The following is an 8,280-nucleotide window of genomic DNA, read 5'->3' on the forward strand; positions in this document are numbered from 1 at the left end:
GTTTAATTTCACAGTTTACGTTGCTCATTATAAGTGTAACTGCAACTACCAGAAAAATGATAGAATGATTAAGATACCTACCGCTCCCCACCAGGGATGTTGGGATACAGCATGTCCTTTCCCATTTCTCCCCTACATTTTTGAAAGGCAGTGAGAGACCCAAGCTGGCTGGAGCAGAGGGCTGCTGCATTTGTAGGTTGGGTGAAAGCAGATGCTACAGCCCATTGATAATGTCTGTGTTAAGTCACTTCAGTCGTGTCCAACTCTTTGTGACCCCATGGACTGTAGCCCTCCAGGCTCCTCTGTTCATGGGATTCTCCAGGCAAGAATACTGGAGTGGGTTGTCATTACCTCCTCTAGGAGATCTTCCCAACCCAAGGATCAAACCTGTGTCTCCTAGGGCTCCTGCGTTGCAGGCGGATTCTTTACCACTGAGCTACCAGGGAAGCCCTGATAATGATGATGTCTTGCTTCCATTATTTGAGTCTTTCTCTGATCCCCTCACAGAAGGTAATGGGCTATTCACCAAAAGAATGAAAGCCCATTTACAGTCATTGTAAAGACAAAATACATCAAATCTGTGTGACTTTGGACTTCCTGCAACTTTTAATTGAGCCTCAATTCTTTACTTTCTGATAACTGGAAATTTCTTGCCTGTTTGTCTTATCATTGGGCTTCCGATGTGGCTCAGAGAATCCGTTTGCCAATGCAGGGGATGCAGGTTCGATCCCTGGGTTGGGAAGATCCCCTGGAGAAGGACATAGCAACCCACTTCAGTATTCTTGCCTGGGAAACCCCATGGACAGAGGAGCCTGGCGGGTTACAGTCCATGTGGTCACAGAGTCGGAAACGACAGAGCAACTAAAACAACAACAAAATGGCTTATCATTAGCAGGTTTTAGTGCTAGTGATAAGCCTGTATCAAAGAGCCCTGTGGTATTAATGCTGGAGATTTCCTCTACTAACCCTCTGAGGAGCAAGATGGTAGAACGCAAATGTTACTGGTGTTCTCTAGGGTCACAGAATGCAGGGCTAGTATTGGTCATCTCCCTAGTTCTTATTCTACTCTGGGGAAGTTTAAAAAGTCACCATAGCCATTACAAAACCTATATAAAAGTCTCAACGACAGTTTTCCAAAACTTCAAAAAAGGGCACACTGTATTTCTCTCTTCATAGTGCTGACCATGTATAAAATCTCCCACTCTGAAAGATAGTAGTATATGTTCCCTTGAAGAGCTTTCTTGATTAATGTGGATGAAGGCTGCCATTCACTAACATATTCAAGTGTTCATGGAATATTCACTTTGCAAAAAGTCCATGCCTGGGGATGGGAATATAGTGGTGAGCAAAACAGCAAGTCACTGCTCTCAAGGTATTTAGTCTCACAGTCAAGCCAGAAAAATAAGTCATAGTTGAAATATAGTAGGAGCTCATATGGGAAGATTATGGGGTGGGAGGGTATAGCAAAATGATCTAATCTGTTCAGATAGATAAATTAGAAATGAGCCAGACAACTGCAGAGGAAGAGTGCTCCAGGACCCAGGACAGCCTGGACAAAGCACAGATATTGTTGGGGCAGACAGTGTTGGGGGGAGTAGGCGGGGGATAAACAAAGACAGAGGCAGGGCTCTGACCATGAGGGTCCCAGGAAGTCCTCTTAAGGACTGTGAATTTTATCAAAAGTGCAATGGGAAACCACTGAAGAAACCACTTAAAGTGGAGGATCAAACAGTGCATATTGGAAAGTAATACGTGATACTCCATACTGAAACAGAGATACAGACAAAGGCTTGTTTGCAAATGCTAAGCAATAGAAGCCCTCTAACTTTACCCCAGTTCTGCCACATCTTCACATAATCACCTGCTGGCATTATTTTTTCACTTTGAGTTCTCTAGGATTCAGAGATTTCTATGAGCCAGAATGATTAAGGGGAAGCCTGACACTTCAAAACAATGAAGGAAATTGTTTTCATAGTGGTCAGATAAGAAAAGTTGAAAGGAGATAGTCAAGATGGTGACAGCAGTTATCTCTCTTACAAGTGAGTTTATTTTATGATTTATATTTTTCAGTAGTCTAGTGTGTAATAATCAACTTTCCAGAATTTTTCTCCTTTCTTTTATTCTTTTCATATCCTTCTGTCTTTGCATATCCTGAAGGTCACAGAGAGCATGTTGTGATTCACTATTCATTATTGAGGACCCTGGGACCCTGGAGGAAAAGTCCTGGGGCATCAGACTGACACAGAGGTGATAAATTCCATTTCACCATCGATTTTTATACCTCTGTATTTCCTTCAGCCTCTCCTTGCCCTAAGCAGCATTAATAATAGATTTCATGTCTTCTTCCAAATTTAATGTTCAGCCCGGGTCTGTCGTTGAAACAGGCTCAACAGCTATCATTGGATTTTTTCTTTTGAAACACTAGTCCTGAAATATCTCCAAAAACATACTTAGTGGTGAGGTGTACGTGGGCTGTTGGTCAGATGTGCAGCTTAACAGAATGGCTCTGGTGACTTGGTCAAGTCCTTATGTGAGCCTGGTAATGGACTCTCATTTTAACCTAGAGGAAACTAAAACCCTGAATGGTTAATCAACTTGACTGAGGCCATGCAGCTAGTTAGTGGCAGAACTGGGGCTAGATTTAAATTTAAGCTTTTCTAGTCCCAGAATATTGTTCTTACTCATCTGTCCCATTGCCTGCCCATTCATGGTGTTGGCCTGGGGAGAAGGTGCTACAAGGCGAGGAGATGGCCGCCTGGTGAGCTCATAGCAGGCGCTATGGGGATTAGGGAGGTGGAAGGGTGGAGGATGGAAACCGACAGGGGAGGAAAGCAGGGCGTGTGCCAACCTTAGAGCAAGGCACACATAGTCCAGTCTAATCCAAATCAGGCTGGCCAGTGTCTTTGATTGGTCCATCCGGCTGAGTGCTCCAAGCTGCACACCCTGAACTGTGCCCAGCTGGCAGAATGAAAATCATTTGAAATATATCCGGAAATTGCTACTCACCAGGGAGCATCTGTGAAAAATCCTGGCTGCAAACAAGCTGGCAGGGAATCAGTGATGGCCAGGTCACCCCACCACGGCAAGTTTGTCTGAAGGGGTTCCGGAGTTATTTCCCAGATGGGCCTCTCAGCTGCTGTCAGTGATTGGGCCTTGTGGGCTTTATTGCAGTGTTTCTTGTGCTGTAGGAGGTGTGCCCTAGAAAGGTGCGGGTAAATCAGTTTTGTGCACGGAACCATATTTTTCAAGTGCACTCGTGAATATTCTTGTGGCAGCTCTCTAAATTGAAAGATTTTTCAGAAATAATTTGCTGTTTCATAAATTTAGATTTCTTAATGCAGAACTCATCCAGGGTCATTATGGTGAAGAAATTCTAGGGCACTGAGACATAATCTGTATTTTTGCACAATTGTTGCTGGGAATGGCAATTAAGAGACAGAGATGGATCGTCTTCTCCTAGATTGGAATTCTGGGATTTGGCCTACCCCATTGGCAGTTTGTCTGGCCTCTGATCCCACTGGCTCCTTAAGAAATCACAGCTGGAAGAACCTAACCCAGCTTTTGAACTGTGGTGTTGGAGAAGACTCTTGAGTGTCCCTTGCACTGCAAAGAGATCCAACTAGTCCATCCTAAAGGAGATCAGTCCTGGGTGTTCATTGAAAGGACTGATGCCAAAGCTGAAACTCCAATACTTCGGCCACCTAATGCGAAGAGTTGACTCATTGGAAAAGATTCTGATGCTGGGAGGGATTGGGACCAGGAGGAGAAGGGGATGACAGAGGATGAGATGGCTGGATGGCATCACTGACTCGATGGAAATGAGTTTGACTGAACTCAGGAAGTTGGTGATGGACAGGGAGGCTTGGTATGCTGATTCACGGGGTCACAAAGAGTCGGACATGACTGAGCGACTGAACTGAACTGAACTGAAGTATCATATAAGCTTTAGGATTTATTCACTTTAGATTTTAAAAATATCTGTTTCTTTTAGTAAAAAATGTTGGGATTGGGTTTGGGGAGTTGTTTTATATTTCAGAAATTCTTAAGCAGTGCAATCAACTCACAAAGCCTCAGTGAAAGCTCCACAGGAGACACTGAGTTTAGTTACTTTGTCAACCCAGTACTCAGTTGGGTCTGAACTAACATTAGGATCCCATCTGCCATCTGACCGCAGGTGCCCACTTATGTTGCTAGCTTGGCCCCACTAATTATACGATTCCATCTTTTTATCTTGATTTTATATATATAGCTCGGAGGTAAAGAATCTGTCTACAATGCAGGAGACCTGGGTTCAGTCCCTGGATTGGGAAGATGCCCTGGAGAGAGGAATGGCTACCCACTCCAGTATTCTTGCCTGGAGAGTCCTATGGACAGAGAAAGCTGGCAGCTGCAGTCCATGGTGTCGGAGACACGGCTGAGTGTGCGTGCACGATATAAACGATTGCTGCTAAATTCCCTTGAAAGATGCTTTTGTTTTTCTTACGTAAATATTGACAATCCCATTTAGAAAAATATTCCTTACTTAAGTGGACAGACTTTGATTGCTGGCCACCAACACGGATTGCACAAAAAGGTAACCTCCTTGTGATTTAGACACGGCCTTGCTTTTGTCTGAGGCTCCCAAGCTTGGGTATGTATTAGAATCACTGAGGAAAGGAATGCTTATTAACAAGTATGAAGTCCAAGTCTCATCCTAGGATTCCAATCTAGTAATGTTGCAGGAAGGGGGGACCCCTTCCAGGGCCTGAAACTGGGCTCTTGTCTAACACTCAGAAATGAATTGTCCAAGGAGACACATGTGCTGACAAAGCAAGAGATTTTACTGGGAAAGGGCACCCGGGTGGAGACCAGGAGGGTAAGGGAACCCAGGGTAAGGGAACTGCTCTGCCGCGTGGCTCGCAGTCTCAGGTTTTATGGTGATGGGATTAGTTTCGGGTGGTCTTTGACCAATCATCCTAATTCAGAGTCTTTCCTGGTGGCACACGCATCACTCAGCCAAGGTGGATGCTAGCGAGAGGGATTCTGGGAAGTGGACGGACACCCGGTGTCTCCTTTCGACATTTCCCAAACTCTTCCAGTTGGTGGTGGCTTAATAGTTCCATATTCCTTATCAGGGTCTCCGGTCATAAAACAACTCATGCAAATGGTTACTATGGTGCCTGGCCTGGGTGGGCAGTTTCAATCAGTGTGCTTCCCCTAACAGTAGGGCTAGGTTGGCCTAGGAATCTACCTTTTAATACGGACTTCCAGTGATTCTGATAGTTTGATAGACAATACTTTGAGAGAAATTGATAAAGGTATTTTCCGCAGAGCCCACTAGGTGGCATCTTGTGAGTCATGAGCCCCCTCTAGGCCTGCACGCGGGGATTACTAGCTTAAGTGACATTCACAGGGAAACAAGGGCCAAAGGATTTCAATATCATGTTTTGATACATAAAAGAATGCCAAGGAAACATCCCATTTGAGTCTACTTGTTGGAAGTCCTAGAGCCTTCAATAGAGGTAAGGCAAAGGATCCATGACTGCAAGATTAAAGTTAGGCTTCCTTTCTGCTTCTTGCAAGCATCTTGGTCATTTTGGCAAGGAAAGAGAACTGCTTGGTGAAGGGGAGACACATAGCGGTTGTCTTCATAAGCAGAGGGCTGATTTTGTGGAAGGGGAGGTTGCAGTTTTCCTGTGTGGCTCTAGAGAAGAATCAGAGCAGCAAGCCAAGCTGCAGGCAAATAGAGTTTAGTTCAGTAAAAAGGAAGTTAAATAATTAGGGCTCTTGAAAATAAAGTAGGTTTCATTGTGTGGTGGTGAGCATTGTACAACCTGAGTGTCCTGACAAACAGGCTATGTTAATTAATCAATTAACTTAAGTGCCCTACATTTATCATGCATTGTGAGAAAGTAAGAAGAGTCTGGGACTTGGAATCAAGCTTAAATTTAAATCCTGAATCCCTTACTTGCTGTGTGACCTTGTTGTTCAGTCCCTCAGTCGTGTCTGATTCTTTTTCGACCCCATGTATTGTAGCCCCACCAGGCTCCTCTGTCCATGGGATTTTCTAGGCAGGAGTACTGGAGTGGGTTGTCATTTCATCTTCCAGGGGATCTTCTGGACCCAGGGATCGAACCTGGGTCCCTGGAATTGGCAGGTGGGTTCTTTACCACTGAGTCACGAGGGATGTGAAAAGCAGATAAACATATCAAGTGCTTGGCACAGAGTAGGTACTCATCTATGTTTGCTGCCTACCCCTTTATTCCCTGTCTATCACTGTTTTAGGTATTAGGAAAACTAAGATGAGTAAGATCCTTGTTTCCCAGGAATTGCTCAACCAACAGTGGCAGACAACCAGAAATAAAAATATGGTGCAAAGTTGCACCTACTGTAATATACAGTGATGGCAAAGGCCAATGGAAGCCCAGAGTAGGGAGGAATTTCTGACTCTCCGCAAGAGTTGGTGCTTCCTATCAACCCAGGCTCTTTTGGTGTTGTTTGATGTCTAGTGAATACAGGCAGTGGTTTTCCGTCTTGGAATAACTAAGTGGCAAAGAGAAATTTGCTATAAACCAAAGGTCAAATTCTCCTTTGTTTCTTTGAATCTGTTAATCCAGCAAATGCTTTCTGGAGCCCCTCCCAATCCTAGTTAGAGGTGTCACGCGAGTGTATGTTTCTCGATTCTTTGTCTCGTCACAACAAAGATTTGGAGTGACTGACGTTAAAGCCCCTCGGTGAGTCACAGCTCTCAGGTCTTGGATAGACCGTGTTATAGCTCTCAGGTCTCCAATGGACCATGTTATAACTCTTAGACAAATCAGTGTTACAGCTCTATTTTATTTAGAAGATAGCAGGAAAATCCATCTTCAAGGCGTGAGGGCATGTCCATCTAAAGACACGAGAAGAGCGCCCCAGCGCGGGAGAGAGAGAGAGAGAGCTGGCTTTGACTCCTCTATTTATATGTTTATCTCTCCCTATTTTCTCAAGACATAATCCACACTATTGGCAAAGCCATCATTAATGATGTTTACAGATCCGTATATTAAGTCATCTTGTCATTTCAATTTTGGGGGATCCAATTCATTATCAGGTATGATGAAACAGTCACTCTCCTCTTTGTGTTGTTGCTAAAGGGACCCCATTAAGAGAGACTGGACCTCTGCTATTGTATTTTCGTAGGTTTGTGAATTTGCATGTTGCAAACATTATCTTCAACGCAAAGTTCAGGTGGAACTCCATTTTGTGAGGGTTAGTTTAGTTTAAGCTAGTTAGTGTCATCTGTGAAGCCACCTTTGGAGAGCAGAGGAAGGAGAAGGGGTGGCTGTCGACACCATTATTTTGTAGAACGTCCTCACCTCCCAGGGGCATCTCACGTCCCTCCCATGAACTCGACCTCTGACACACAGACAGAATGAAGTCACCGTTTTTTCTACTTTCTGTTTTCTTGGATCATGTCCTGCCCCCTTGGAATGTATACCAAGCACCTGGAGGCCACTCAGACTTGACAGCCAGTTCTCCAGACCATTCTGGCTACATGATAGCCCCCACCAGCTGACTGTGTTGAACAGCTGCTGGTTTCCTGGAGTGCAGGTGTTTTCCTAATGTTCTCCACACAGAAGGATTTCAATGTACAACTGACACTTTGCTACAATCTGCTCTTCTTAGTCACTTTTTGAGTGCAGTTTGGTGTTCAGAAAGTATCACCTGATGTATAAATTGAAAACAAATTTCATGGCTTTAAAAAGATATTTTTATAGAACTAAACATACTTACACATCATTCTGTGTGTATGTTCATGTGTGTGCAGTTGGTTGGTTGAACGAAGGGAGCAGAAGGAGAAACAGAAGTTCTTTTTTAACCAGAGTTTTAGGGTCCAGTTTCATGAAAAAGAAAGCACAAGTTTTGTACATCGATGATTAATATGACATCAAAATATCTTTTTTGTTGTTAAAAAAAGAAACTCTTGCATCTAATTCTATATATAAGAACTAAAGATCATCATTTTAGTGGAAGGGTGTCGTTTTATACTTTGTTTTATCCTTCTCTGTCTCTTACAGAGCAAGCATTCTTAGTACCTGCTGTGCCATAAACCCTTAGCGCCACAAACCCGACTTTTTGCAGCCCCACGGACTGTAGCCTACCAGCTCCTCCATCTGTGGAATTTTCCAGGCAAGAGTACTGGAATGGGTTGCCATTTCCTTCTCCAGGGGATCTTCCCAACCCAGGGATCAAACCCAGTTTTCCCGCGTTACAGGCAGACGCTTTACCATCTGAGCCACCAGGGAAGCCCTAAAATAGCCC

General features: G+C 44.1%; 1 long non-coding RNA gene across 1 annotated transcript in view; it reads right to left on the bottom strand.

Moving 5' to 3' along the window:
• The window catches only part of LOC105602586 (uncharacterized), a 28,596-nt gene extending 20,738 nt beyond the window's left edge, over window positions 1-7,858 (bottom strand). The window contains exons 1-2 of the long non-coding RNA XR_001435886.4: window positions 7,753-7,858; window positions 3,007-3,198 (exon numbers count right to left, since the gene is read on the bottom strand). This is a non-coding gene — a long non-coding RNA (uncharacterized LOC105602586). The remainder of the gene's footprint in view (window positions 1-3,006; window positions 3,199-7,752) is intronic.
• Between the last annotated feature and the right edge of the window lie 422 nt (window positions 7,859-8,280).

The sequence above is a fragment of the Ovis aries genome, chromosome 16 (genome assembly GCF_016772045.2).
Source record: "Ovis aries strain OAR_USU_Benz2616 breed Rambouillet chromosome 16, ARS-UI_Ramb_v3.0, whole genome shotgun sequence".
Taxonomy (NCBI): domain Eukaryota; kingdom Metazoa; phylum Chordata; class Mammalia; order Artiodactyla; family Bovidae; genus Ovis; species Ovis aries.